Source organism: Octopus bimaculoides, chromosome 16 (assembly GCF_001194135.2).
Source record: "Octopus bimaculoides isolate UCB-OBI-ISO-001 chromosome 16, ASM119413v2, whole genome shotgun sequence".
Taxonomy (NCBI): domain Eukaryota; kingdom Metazoa; phylum Mollusca; class Cephalopoda; order Octopoda; family Octopodidae; genus Octopus; species Octopus bimaculoides.
Genome location: NC_068996.1, coordinates 50,797,357 through 50,811,296, shown reverse-complemented (window position 1 = coordinate 50,811,296; position 13,940 = coordinate 50,797,357). Strand labels below are relative to the sequence as shown.

The window sequence follows — 13,940 nt, the reverse complement described above, 5'->3', positions numbered from 1 at the left end:
TATATATATATATATATATATATATATATATATATATATATATATATATATCAATTTAAATACACAACTGAAAGAGCTAGTAATAGTTTCATGTTATGATGCTTGATTAGGTATATTTATAAAATACACCATATATCTTAAAGCAATCTTTATATATATTTCAAAAACACCCACACACTTGTCCCACCGCTACCACATGTCTTTATGCTGGTCCCTCATCATGCATGACAGCCAGTGTTGGCTTGTTTATGTCCCATAGCTTATAAGTTCAGCAAGACCACTAGAATAAGTACAAGGCTAAAAAGAAAAAAGTTACTGGGGTCAATTCATTTGACTAAATCTCCAGCATGGCCACACTCCAATAACTGAAACAAGTAAAAGATGTTTCAATCCTTATATTCTCCATCGATGCAACAATCAGATGGGGTAACTGTTAAATCTGAAAATATTTAAAAGAAAATAATAAGAACAAGAGCACTCAGAGAGCGCAAATGTCCACCAAGGCAACACCAATGTCCTCTCAACGATTAGCCAGAGATGATCTTTGAAATGAGAATATCTGAAATAAACTCGACTGCTCTCACAAACGAGAATACTAGAAATGAACCTGACCGCTCTCAAAAATTAAGTTTAAAAAAAAAAAAAAAAGGAAAAATAATCCAGAATCCTTGACCGGTACAGGATCAATCCCAAAATCTAATCAGTTCATGCCAGTCATGATGCCAAACATCCCTGAAAGTTTCATCCAAATCCATCCAGCAGTTATTGTGACATCTTGTCCATGGAAAACAAACAAACAAACATGACTGAGAACAATACCTCTGCTTTCGCTAAGGCGGAGTTGATATTAGAAAATTATCTTGCTTATCATTCAAGTATAATTAATGTGATAAACATATGCCAAAATTGTAGAGCTGTGAATTCGTGCTTAAAAATATCTAATATTATATATCCTGACAGAAACAGCTTCACAAGCACTGGTGTTTGTATTAAAAATGCACCCAATACACTTTGTGAAGTGGCTGATCAACAAAGGCATGATAGAGATCAAAAGACCCATAATCTTATCTAGGACAATTTCTCTTTAGTGCTACTGATAGGATATAAAATGCACTCCAGTACACACACCAAAGTGGTTAGTGCTATGAAGATTGTCCAGCTATAAAAACCATGTTAAGACAAAAATGGATAAATAAGCCATGGTCTGAAGGCTATGCCTAGGATGGTCCTATAAAGAGGATGAATGACTCTTTGTAGAACAAATTAAAACAGTGATGAACCTGTCTGACCCATGCCAATATGGAAAAATAGATGTAAAATGAAGGTGTGTGTATTAACTGCTGGTAGGACATCATATTTTGTTATACAACGATAGTATACTTACAAGCATATTAAAGGTTCACGAGTCAAGACTATGTCCCATCTATGTTAGCAGTGCAAGTCAGTCACTTTTTAAGGTTATCTCTACAGATTTTCTATAGAAATTAGAGCCAGTACTGAAAGTTACATTTCATATATGAAAACATCTAATGTAAACAATGCAACTGAAGGCAGAAAATTAGGTGATGGGTGTATATGCATATTTCAGGAGTTCTTGTTCCTTCATCAGTACCACATCCAACCCATTAACCATCCACAAATTTATTGCTTAAATAGCCACTAAATATAATGGTGTGACATTATTAGATATACCAATTTTACATATTAAACATATTCCTGACAGCTGGTACATACACATCAATGACTTGTGGAGCCACTGTATTTCATTATGCAACCATAATATACTTTAATCACATTATTTACATACATATATATGCTTAAATGAAACACCGTAGCTTTCAGTACTGGCTCTCATGTTTCTATTCTGTACAGATAACATTAAGTCATCATCATCATCGTTTAACGTCCGTTTTCCATGCTGGCATGGGTTGGATGGTTTCACAAGATTGGCAAGCCAGAAGGCTGCACCAGACTCCAATCTGATTTGGCAGAGTTTCTACAGCTGTGTGCCTTTCCTAATGCCAACCACTCTGAGAGTGTAGTTGGTGCGTTTTATGTGCCACTGGCATGGGGGCCAGTCAGGTGGTACTGGCATCAACCACGCTCGAATGGTACTTTTCACATGTCACTAGGATGGGAGCCAGTCAGGGGGCACTGGTATCAACCACATTCGCATGGCGCCTTTTACGTGCCACTAGCATGAGGAGCCAGTCAGGCGGCACTGGCATTGACCCATGCTCAAATGGTGCTTATTACATGCTACCAGCATGGGTGCCAGTCAGGCAGCACTAGCCATGATTACGATTTTGATTTCACTTGATTCAACAGGTCTTCTCAAGCACATATTGCCTGACGATTCAAGGGTACTTTTAAATGAGCTGGTTACGCAACACTGGCATCGGTCACGGCTGTGATCTCACTTTATATTATATAGATACATACATATGTATATATTCAACTGTTATAATTAATTCAGTTTCATTTATATATTCATTTTAAAACTAATTCAAGTCATGTAAAACAGAATTAAAAAGACATACAAATGAAAATTTTTAGACGGCAGGAAACAAATTAAAAAATATTCACCTTTCACACAACCTTACCAGAAAAAAGAAATTGAGTAGGTGGTTTTGTAAAAGAACAAAATCTTTGATAGCCATATTATTTTTAGATTGCCTTATTCAATTTCAGTAACGAATCTTAAAAGAAGTGCTTAATATTAAATCAAAAGGAAATGATAACAACTGGGTCATTACAACTCCAAATTAAATATAGCTGTTATTAGATCTCCCAAAAGTCAAATTCATTTCATATCTGGGTGGGGGTCAACAAAAGTAATACCAATAATAATACCAGTAGAATTCTTAGAATTCTAAGCAACTTTCATTTAACTCTTTCTTCAAAACTCACAGCTTTCAGTCTTGGCTACAATAAAAGTTGTGGGAGGTGAGGGAGGGAGTGATGAATGTTATTTAGGCAGAAAACAATGAATTAGATATGTCTTTCACAAAAAGTTATACAGACCTAGTGGCGTAAATACACAAAGAAGTCCTGAAAAGTTCCTGGCTTTGGGTAAAAGAAAATACAGGAGGATCAGTTAATTATGATTTTATTCAACATATTCCTCCTCTCAGATTCATACACTTATTGCAGCAGTCCTTCAGTTTTTCTAAGCCCAGTAAAAGAACTTAGAAGGTTGGGTCTCCAACCAGGCCTTTTGTGATACCCTAAAAATCAGGAACTTTTCAGTACCCTCTCAAGTATGTATGCATGCATGTATGTATGTGTGTATATATATATATATATATATATATATATAAATACATGTATGTATGATGATGGACTCCCCTGTCATTAGACAACATATGAGGTTCAACAATTTCTTACTGAACAACTACTCAGATGATTTGCTTCCATCAGATTGACATTACCTGTACAGGTGCAACAGATGTCACATGTCAGATGTCGAAATGATCGCAGAGCAACGTGAAATGAAGTGCTTTGCTCAAAAACACAACGTCCGGTATGGGAATCGAACCCATGATCTCGCAATCGTGAGTGAAACACCTTAACCACTAAGCCATGCGCCTTCACGTGTGTGTGTGGAATAGTTTTATAAGACATTCATTTGATATATATATATATATATATATATATATATATATGAGTATACATATGTATATTCATACATACATGTGCCTGCATAAATGAGATTGCACCTAGAAAGTTATCCTCCAAGGCACAAGTTCAGGCAAAGTTGTTTACAGAAGACCAGAAGTCGCCCATGCATACCCATGAATGCATATATGTACATTGTAGAAAACCATAAAATTGTGGAATCCATCTCAAAACAACATCTTGTTTAGACAAACAGTGCTACAAAACTACAAAGTATGGCTGTAACAAATGAAAAATGGATGCTAAAGGGAGCAGAAATAGTCTAGTTATTTGGATTCTTTTATTGGTGTCAGTTGCCAGGAATCCCAAAGTATCCATAGAGTTTATATGAAGAGATGAACAAGGGAAAATGGATTGAACAATATTATTTTAAATTACTACAATTCTTTCCATATATCATGACATCAAAGGACTTATTCAAAATAATCACCTGAAGAAACACATTTTACACCTTTGATGGGTGGTAGTGATCTGCAATATGTTAATTATGTCTTCTCACTAATCTACTACAGGTGTAACAATTTGTAGAAATGATTGTAGGGATTTGAAATGAAGAATGTCATTCAAACCATTTTCTCTTTTTCATCTCTTTATGTAAACTCTATGGATACTTTGGAATTCCTGATGTATATCCAAATAAGAGTATTCCTACCGTATGATGACATCTGGTAGCCAAAAGCTGTGGATGAGCTTCAAATAGCATACAAGGTTCTTACCCAAATTTTATTCAAATATGTATTTGAGACAGATAAACAGAGAGCGTGTGTGCTTGTGCACAATTTTATCCCAATCACAGGTCCGTTCTGTTTCTAGTGAGACTGATAATGGTATCAAGGGACATTGTGAAACCCATTTCACTTTACTCATCAATGTTTACATCGTTTGCTGATATACATTGTAGGCACAAGCATGACTGTGCAGTTATGAAGTTTGGTTCCCAGCCACAAGGTTTCATTTCCAGTTCAAAACCACTACATGGCATCTTGGGCAAGTGTCTTCTACTAAAGCCCTGGGCCAACTAAAGTTTTGCAAGTGGATTTAGAAGATGGAAACTGAAAGAAGCCCATTATATATATATATATATATATATATATATATAATTTGATTCTATTTAGCCATAGTGATACAAATAATCAGTTGCAAGAATTCAATATATGAATTTTACACATTAGTAAGGTCTACTAGTAAAGAGATGTAAATTGTTAAAATTTCTCCACTCCAGACTGACACAATAGGTGAATACAGAGAATAATATTGATAAACTAATGACAAAAGAACAGGAGTACATGATGACTTTCATTAGTCTACATCTGTTTCGATAGCTCTGAGAAGGCTATGAGATGTCACACTGGCTTTCAGCTCTTGAACACACAGTTTTCAGAAACAGATGTAAGGTAATGAAAATAACATAACTCCTGCTGTCATTCATTTATTAATATATCATAGACAAAATGCAGCAAGCTGACAGAATAGTCATGTCAGGCAAAATGATTACACTCATTTCATCCATCCTTACATGCTAAGTTCAAATTCCAAAGTTGACTTTGCCTTTCATCCTTTCAGGTTCAATGAAATCATTACCAGTTATGCAATGGGGTCAATGTATTCAACTTACACTTCCCCAAAAATTGCTATCCTTGTGCTAAAATTTGAAACCAATATATCATAGACACACAACACATAGATATAAATACATATTGGTTATATATATGCACACACACACACATCTTATTTTGTAGATATTATATATACATTAAAAACAGTGACTCCGTTATATATATATATATATACTCTTTTAGTCTTTTACTTGTTTCAGTCATTTGACTGTGGCCATGCTGGGGCACCGCCTTTAGTCAAGCAAATCGACCCCAGGACTTATTCTTTGGAAGCCTAGTACTTATTCTATCGGTCTCTTTTGCTGAACCGCTAAGTTACGGAGATGTAAACACACCACCATTGGTTGTCAAGCGATGTTGGGAGGACAAACACAGACACACAAACATACACACACACATACATGTGTGTATATATATATATATATATATATATATATATATATATATACATACATATATACGACGGGTTTCTTTCAGTTTCCGCCTACCAAATCCACTCACAAGGCTTTGGTCGGCCCAAGGCTATAGTGGAAGACACTTGCCCAAGGTGCCACGCAGTGGGAATGAACCCGGAACCATGTGGTTGGTAAACAAGCTACTTACAACACAGTCACTCCTCCTTTATCTTTTTAGTCATTTGACTGTGATCATGCTGGAGCACTGCCTTTAGTCAAACAAACTGACCCCAGGACTTATTCATTGTACTTATTCTATTGATCACTTTTGCCAAACCACTAAGTTACGGGGACATAAAACACCATCATTGGTTGTCAAGCAATTGTGGGGGGACAAACACAGATACAGACACACATACACACATATATATACACACACACACAGACACATTTATCAATTTGTGTTGCAAGATTCCCCATGTGAAATTGTGTGTTGTAACAGATATTGTTGTATTTCGAGATGGTCATTTTTTTTTTTTTTTTTTTTTTTTTGCCAAATAAACACACACGCTATATATTTGTTCTTTCACTCATTTATCTTTCACTCATTTATAAGTGGACCAAGAGCACACATGAAGATGGAAAGTGTCGCTGAAGAGATCACAGATGTGTGATGAAAGAATTCCAGACAATGAACATAAGTTAGAATATGAACAGTAATAAACGAGTGAAGAACAAATACATAGTGTGTGTGTTTATTTGGCAAAAAAAAAATGACCGTCCCAAAATGTAAAATATATATATATATATATATATATAAAAGTATTTATATTGTTGGTTGTATGTGTATGTGGTGTGTTTATGTAGTCATGCTGTAAGGTGGTTAACAATTACAAGGGTATCCAACCATAAAAAGTCTGTGAAAATAACATGTTGGGTACACAACAAAGATTAGTGGTTTTCTCTGTTACAGAAGGAGAAGGATTGTGAGAAGCGGTGAGATACCGAAACTTGTCCATCTCATACCAGCTTTTAAAAATAAAACAGATGAAATAGTGCTGATGATGAATGATAAATATCTGTCTGTCTGTCTGTCTGTCTGTCTCACACACACAAGTTTATTTTATAAACTAGTGTAGACACATACATATACCCATTAGCACCATACATACATGCATACATAGACTCACATGTTTATATAGACAAACATACAGATATTTGTGTGAGTAAATGATACATACATAGTCATACGTGTGTGTGTGTGTATAAATGTGTAAATCTGTGTATGTGTGAACATACAAACACAATTCATTAGCATAAATATTTAACTACAATACTGCACAGATAATTGTATGTACTTATCATGTATAATTGTATAATTATATATATATATATATATATATATATATATATGAATGATATATATTTTACTTGTTTCAGTCATTTGATTGTGGCCATGCTGGGACAGTCAAATGACTGAAACAATACACACACACAGCTATTTATATTGTTACATCAATATGTGCAAAAAAATGTATATAATCTCACTTATAAAACAGTTTCATATGAAAATGTAGATAGTAGTGTGATTTTTCTCACATGTATAAACACATTCATACACACTAAAAATACATGCTTAAACATGTAACACATGAAAACTTTTTTCTGTTCTTTTCGATATGTAAAAGTAAAGCACTTTAGAAAGATGGTTATAAGCATTTTTTTTTAAATATAAAAAAAAAAAACAAGTGTTTTTTTTTGTTTAACAATAGTATTGTTTGTTTCTTTTTCTGGTGTTCTTGTTTTATCAAGTATATTCAAGTATAAACATGAAGCTAGCACTTTTTATAAGATGGGGTTTACTTCAGACAAATTTACACTATGTTTTGGAGTATAAGGGAAATAGATAAACATCTTATAAATCTAAAACAACTTTGGTGAAACTTGACACAATGTTACCGAAAGACCGTTATGCAATATCTATTTTTGTTTTCTTCTTTTTTTTAAAGTTTTTGGCGAATCTTTAGGGTGGAAAAAAGTAACAGTAAAAAGGACACTAACAAACGAAAAAGTTGTAGAAATTGAAGAAAATTTACACAGACAACATATGCTAAACTGTCAGAAACACACACACACACACACACACACACACACACACACACACACACACGATGTTATATATGTTCTATCATGTTATATATACAGAACTGGGAGAAATACAAGACCATCTTGTTAGTTCTTTGAAAGCAAGACAATTATCACAAGTTCTTTTATGCAAGCACCTACCTCTAGAGGTCATACAGTTGGTGAAAGAGAGACAGTGGAAATCAAGAGAACAGGCAAAAACAGAAGTACCACCGCGAAAGATTGATAAAGCGGCACCACACCATCATGAAAGCACACACTACATTTGAAGAGGAAGAGAAAGGGAAGAAGAGAGAGAAAAAAAACGAAAGCTGATGTGGAAGAGAGGATAAGAACTAACTATGGGGGTAGGAATGATGGAGGTATAAAACTAGACTATAAGAACAAACAACAAACTAGCATTGGTAAGCAGCAATAAGCTCAGACCAGGCGAGGAGAAGTGGGAGGAAGGGAAACGAGAAGTTTAGAGATTTAGGAATGTCACTGAGCATCTATCTACCAACAAAAATCTACCACCAACAAAGTGTAGAGAAAGATAGAAAGATAGTGCAGTAGTAAACTCCTACTTCTACAGGGTTTTTTTTTGCAATCAATGCTGTAAAAACATACAAAAGTTGGCTCTTGTTTATTTATGCTTTCTTACTTACTACAACCATCAACTTAGAGCACCCATCACTGCCTCAAAATACAACTAGCAGCTAATGAGCCAACAAGGGTGACTCCTTGCAGTTAAGCGACCTACTAGAAATAACAGCCAAATATCTCTTGCCACACTCTTCTTTCTTAAAAACAGAAGGGACACATTGATTTATACAGTCTTAAATAATAAAATGCTCGATAAAAAAAAAAGAGAAAAAAAACAAGACAGGGTGGTCACCGTTAAGATACCATCAATCCTAAGTTTACTTGATAAGAGATGACCCAGGGCTAAACAGCTACTAAAAAACAAACAATTTGTCACCAGTATCAAAAGGAAGCTATTGAAGGCCCCCACTTCTATTCAATATTTTACCTTTCAGGCACTAATGAATTAGGACTACTTTTATTGCAATAACAGTAAAATTACATATATCTTAATTTTAGTCTATTATCATTGGGACTAATCCCCCTTTCTCCCCTCCCCCACTTTACTTTTATTACTTGTTTCAGTCAGCAGACTGTGGCCATGCAGGGGGAGGGGGCACTGCCTTGAAGAATTTTAGTGGAATGAATTGACCCAGCTATTTGCTTTATTTTATTTTTTGAACCTGGTACTTATTCTATCGGTCTCTTCTGCTGAACTACAAGATTACAGAGACATAAACAAACCAACACTGGTTGTCAAGCATGACAAGCTTCATTCAGTTACTGCCTACCAAATCTATTTACAAGGCTTTTTGGTTAACACAGGGACATAATAAAAGACACTTGACATACAGGTGCCACACAGTGGGACTGAACCTGGAATCATACGGTCGGGAAGTAAACTTCTTGGCCACACAGTCATGTCTGCATCTAAAAGTTCACTGACCAATATTTATTTATATTTATTATCACATATATGATCTTAATTTTACATGCAGATCCATATTTATATTCAAAGATCCATATATATATGTGTGTGTGTGTGTGTGTGTGGATTATTTTTTTTATCTGTTTCAGTCATTTGACTGCGGCCATGCTTTCCACACACACACACACACACACACATCCATCCATCCATCCAAATATATATATATATATATATATATATACATACACACACACACACACACACACACACACACACACACACACACACACACACACACACACATCCATATACATCACACATATATATATATATATGTATCATCATCATGGGAAATGTCTGTCTGGCATGAGTTGGAAGGTTTGATACAGGCTGGGTAGGTAGAAGACTGCAACAAGCTTCACTGTATATGCATGCACGTGTGTGTGTGTGTGTGTGTGTGTGTGTGTACAAACACACACACACACATTATTTGGCTTATGGCCCTTTTTTTCTTTTATTTTTTCATTTCTAAACTGAACCATAAGAGCAATGATCCCCAACCCTTACCCTGTAATTTACCCCTATCACTTTGCCAGTTAGTTTGTCAATTACCCCACTTACTACTAAGCAACAACAAAAAGTGCATAACTGGCCTGGAGGCACAGAAGAAAATAAACAAGGAAAAAAAGTAGAAAAAAAGAATGGAAAAACTTTATTATTAAGCTTTTTTACATTGCAGAAAATTAATGCTTCCTTTTCAGGTATGATATACTTTATGTATAAATCTTTATCCCACAGAGATAAAGATTCTTCTTTTCCACCACCTAACTGACAATCACTGTCCAAATGATTCTTAGTCATTGCAACAGTTAATTCTATCAACTAAAATATTTGTGGAGAATAGGAGTGAGCGGAGGGGTGGGGGGATATAAAAAACCCTAGCAAACAAGAAAATAAATGAATAAATAAGTAGGACAAGGGATAAAAGGGTAAAGTTATAGACCAGGAACTGGGTGGAAAGAGTACTGACTAGCAATCCACCAAGTGGTCTTTTGATTAAGAAGCTAGACTACTACTGGAATGGAAGTATAGAATTTCTTGCAAGTGCTTTTGTTTCGTTTTGTTTGTTTTTTTATTTGGCTTTTTATTTTCTTGGTTTGTTTTTATCAAGATAGAAACAGAAAAGAATCTAATGTAACAATGTTTGGTGGAGTGAAATTGTTGTGAGAGATTAACCAATGTAGTAGGAAGGAGCTGGTTGGATGCTAAGATATATTTTAAGCAGATGAAAGGAAGAAATTTAATTCAAATGGAGACCCACATACACATACACACACACACATTCTTTTATTCTTTTACTTGTTTCAGTCATTTGATCATGGCCATGCTGGAGCACTGCCTTTAGTCGAACAAATCGACCCTAGAACTTATTCCTTATAAGCCTAGTACTTACTCTACAAGTCTCTTTTGCTGAACTGCTAAGTTACGGGAGACATAAACAGGCAAACATTGGTCATCAAGCGATGGTGGGGAGGGGACAAACACACACAAATATATACATATACACATACATATATATATATATATATATATATATATATATATATATATATATATATATACAACGGGCTTCTTTCAGTTTTCCGTCTACCAAATCCACTCACAAGGCTTTGGTTGGCCTGAGGTTATAGTAGAAAACACTTGCCCAAGGTGCCATGCAGTGGGATTGAACCCGGACCCAAGTGGTTGGGAAGTAAGTTTCTTACCACACAGCCACTCCTGCGCCTATATACATTTTGTTTGCGATGCCAATGATTCACCCAGCTTACTGCCTTCATATCATAATGAAAGAATGAGTTCAAATTTTGGTACAAAGCCACCAATTTCAGGAAAGCAGGGTGGGAAGTTGATTACATCAGCCCCCACTATTCAACTGGTATCTTATATTATCAACCTCAAAAGGATGAAAGATAAAGTTAACTTTGATGAAACTTGAACTCAGAACATAAAGACAGACAAAATGCCGCTAACCATTTTGCCTATAATTTCAGGGATATATTTTACCTGCACCTTCCATACTCTCTGTAACTCAAGAGCTTGATCCTAGTACTTTGTTATTTTCTCTATACCCCTCAAATTGACTTTCTCATCATTTGGGTCTGTAAAGTCAATTACCTGGCACTTTCTATTCTCTTTGTCTACTACTAAATCAGGCCTTCTGGCTTCTATTACTCTATCAGTCTGGATGTTAAAATCTCACATTATTATTATTGAGTGAGAGAGTAGAGCATGCCATCAAAGTGACACTGGGGTAAAATATATGAAGCCCAGTATACCCATCATGACTACCCGTCTGATAAGGGTACACCAGGCACATGCATCACAACCATATGTATGCGACATGGTGATTTCATATCAAGACAAACAGCACATGACCTCACAGGTGGGGCCTAGTTAGAATTTTCTTCAGGTCGAGTAGCCCATCCCGCTCAAAAGGTTCCTGAATAAGGTTTGTTTAAGGATGTTGAGCAAAACACCCATGTTTCCAAAGGTGAATTATTCAAACCCCAAAGAATTCCTCTCAACACATGGCTATGATGCTCGCCCATTACTTCTGCTCAGAGATGCACATATCGTCAGCCACCAAGGGACATGCTCAACTGGTTAAGGTCAAACAACTGACAGGCACATCTGTGGTATTAAGCAGAACATTTGCTGTAGCCCATCTTTTTATACCAAGACAAAACAATGTACATGATAACACTTCCAATCAATTAAGACCAGAAGCCATGAGAGCCACTGCCTGGTACTGCATCAGGACACCTCATCATAACTATCACTATGATGATGATGATGCAACCAAGAACCTCATGTGACAACTCATCACTTACACTGAAATAAGACCTACATATCACCCAATAAGGATGTTATTAGCTAAAGCAGAGGGTTTTTTTTTTTGGTTTTTTTTTTTTTTTGCAAACCTTCAATGACGGGAGAAACTGATATGGTAGTCAATACTCATCCTGGACATTTGTATGTATAAAATCGAGGAGGAGGAGGAGGAGGAGGATAAGAATGCATTCCTAAAAGAGTGAAAGCAGTAAAATTGAAAAGAAATATGCATTGCTTCAGCACTTTATGCAAGTGTCTTCTGCCATAGTTTTGTGTTGACTGATTGTGATATCTTATTAGGTAAAAAATTTCAGAAATGTATACATGAGAGAGAGGGGGGAGGAGGAGGAGAGAAAGAGAGAGAAGAGGGAGAGGAAAGAGAGAGAAGAGGGAGAAGAAAGAGAGATATTAGAGAGAGAGAGAAAAACAGAGAGAGGAGAGAGAGAGAGCATAAGTACAGGAATGAAATTTGCTGAGTGGGTGCAAGCCCAGGTCCAACTTAGAGTGTTCAAAACATTTTCATTACCCCACCCAAAATTTTAGGGAGTGTGCTTGCACCCTCTGCACCCTACTGTTCCCAACCCAGAGAGAGAGAGAGAGAGAGAGAGAGAGAGAGAGAGAGAGAGAGAAAGAGAGCAAGCATAAATCAGTATAAATGGCATGGAGTGTTTAAGTTGGTAGCATCAAGTTACTTTTTGAAGTGACAGAAATATTTAAAGGACAGAAGATACAACTTACCCATTCAATAGATAACAGTGTGTAAAATCTGTGTCGGACTAAATTTACAAAACTCTTGAAAAATAAATAGCATTACCATCCCACACCCCACCCCACCCATGAAAATTTTCTTTATTAAATTGACCTTGTGTCTCCATTTGGGAAATTTCAGGAGCACCACCATGAAGTTGAACAAACTGACCCCAGTACTTATTTTTTTCAAGCTTGGTATTTATTCAAGTGGTCTCTATTTTTTTTACCAAATCTCTAAGTCATGGGGATATAAACAAACAAACACCTGTAGTCAAGCAGTGCAAGAAACACACACACGCACACACACACAGAGGGATGTTGTTTATATGACAGTGACATTCATTTATAATATCACATCGTCTAGACAAAGAGAAACAAACACTCACACACAGACCCATACATACATGCACATATATATATATACAATGGGTTTCTTTCAGTTTGATTCACAAGATTTTGGTTGGCCCTGGGTTATTGTAGAAGACTGATCCAAGGTGCCATGCAGTAGGACCGGACCCAAAATCTGATGGTTTAGAAACAAACTTCTTTAATTACACAAAAATTACAAAGATGGTAAAATTACATGAAATGCAAAGTAACAGCAGTAGAATTATATGTGAATGGCTTATAAAAATAATATAGAGGTTTTTCTAAACATGGAAGCTAAAAGCATCAAATTATTTGATGTGGCTGCTCATTATATAAACATGCAACCAATTCTACAGACCTTCGTTTTGGTTACAAAACCTCAGGCTGACACAGAGAAGAGAAGGTTCTGGGCTTTGTTACAATAACTGACTGATGCCAAGGAAAATAGAAACTGGTGAAATAGTTGACCAAAGTTGTAATATCATTGAGCATATCTTAAAAGCAGTGAGGCAGTAAAAAAAAAAAAAAAAATTACCAGAGTGGGATCCAGCTACAAAGTCTTCCCTTTTGCAATCCTGTATAATCCATATCAACACAGGGGGG

General features: G+C 35.8%; 1 protein-coding gene across 7 annotated transcripts in view; it reads right to left on the bottom strand.

The window, feature by feature from the left end:
- LOC106869485 (centrosomal protein of 170 kDa) overlaps positions 1-13,940 on the bottom strand; it is a 393,016-nt gene that overhangs the window by 274,168 nt on the left and 104,908 nt on the right. The window contains exon 1 of one of the 7 annotated variants that reach the window (XM_052973760.1): positions 7,976-8,194. The exons of the other annotated variants lie outside the window; for them this stretch is intronic. The gene's annotated coding sequence lies outside the window, so the exon portion shown is untranslated. Of the gene's footprint in view, positions 1-7,975; positions 8,195-13,940 lie in introns of those variants that run through there. 7 annotated transcript variants of the gene reach the window in all.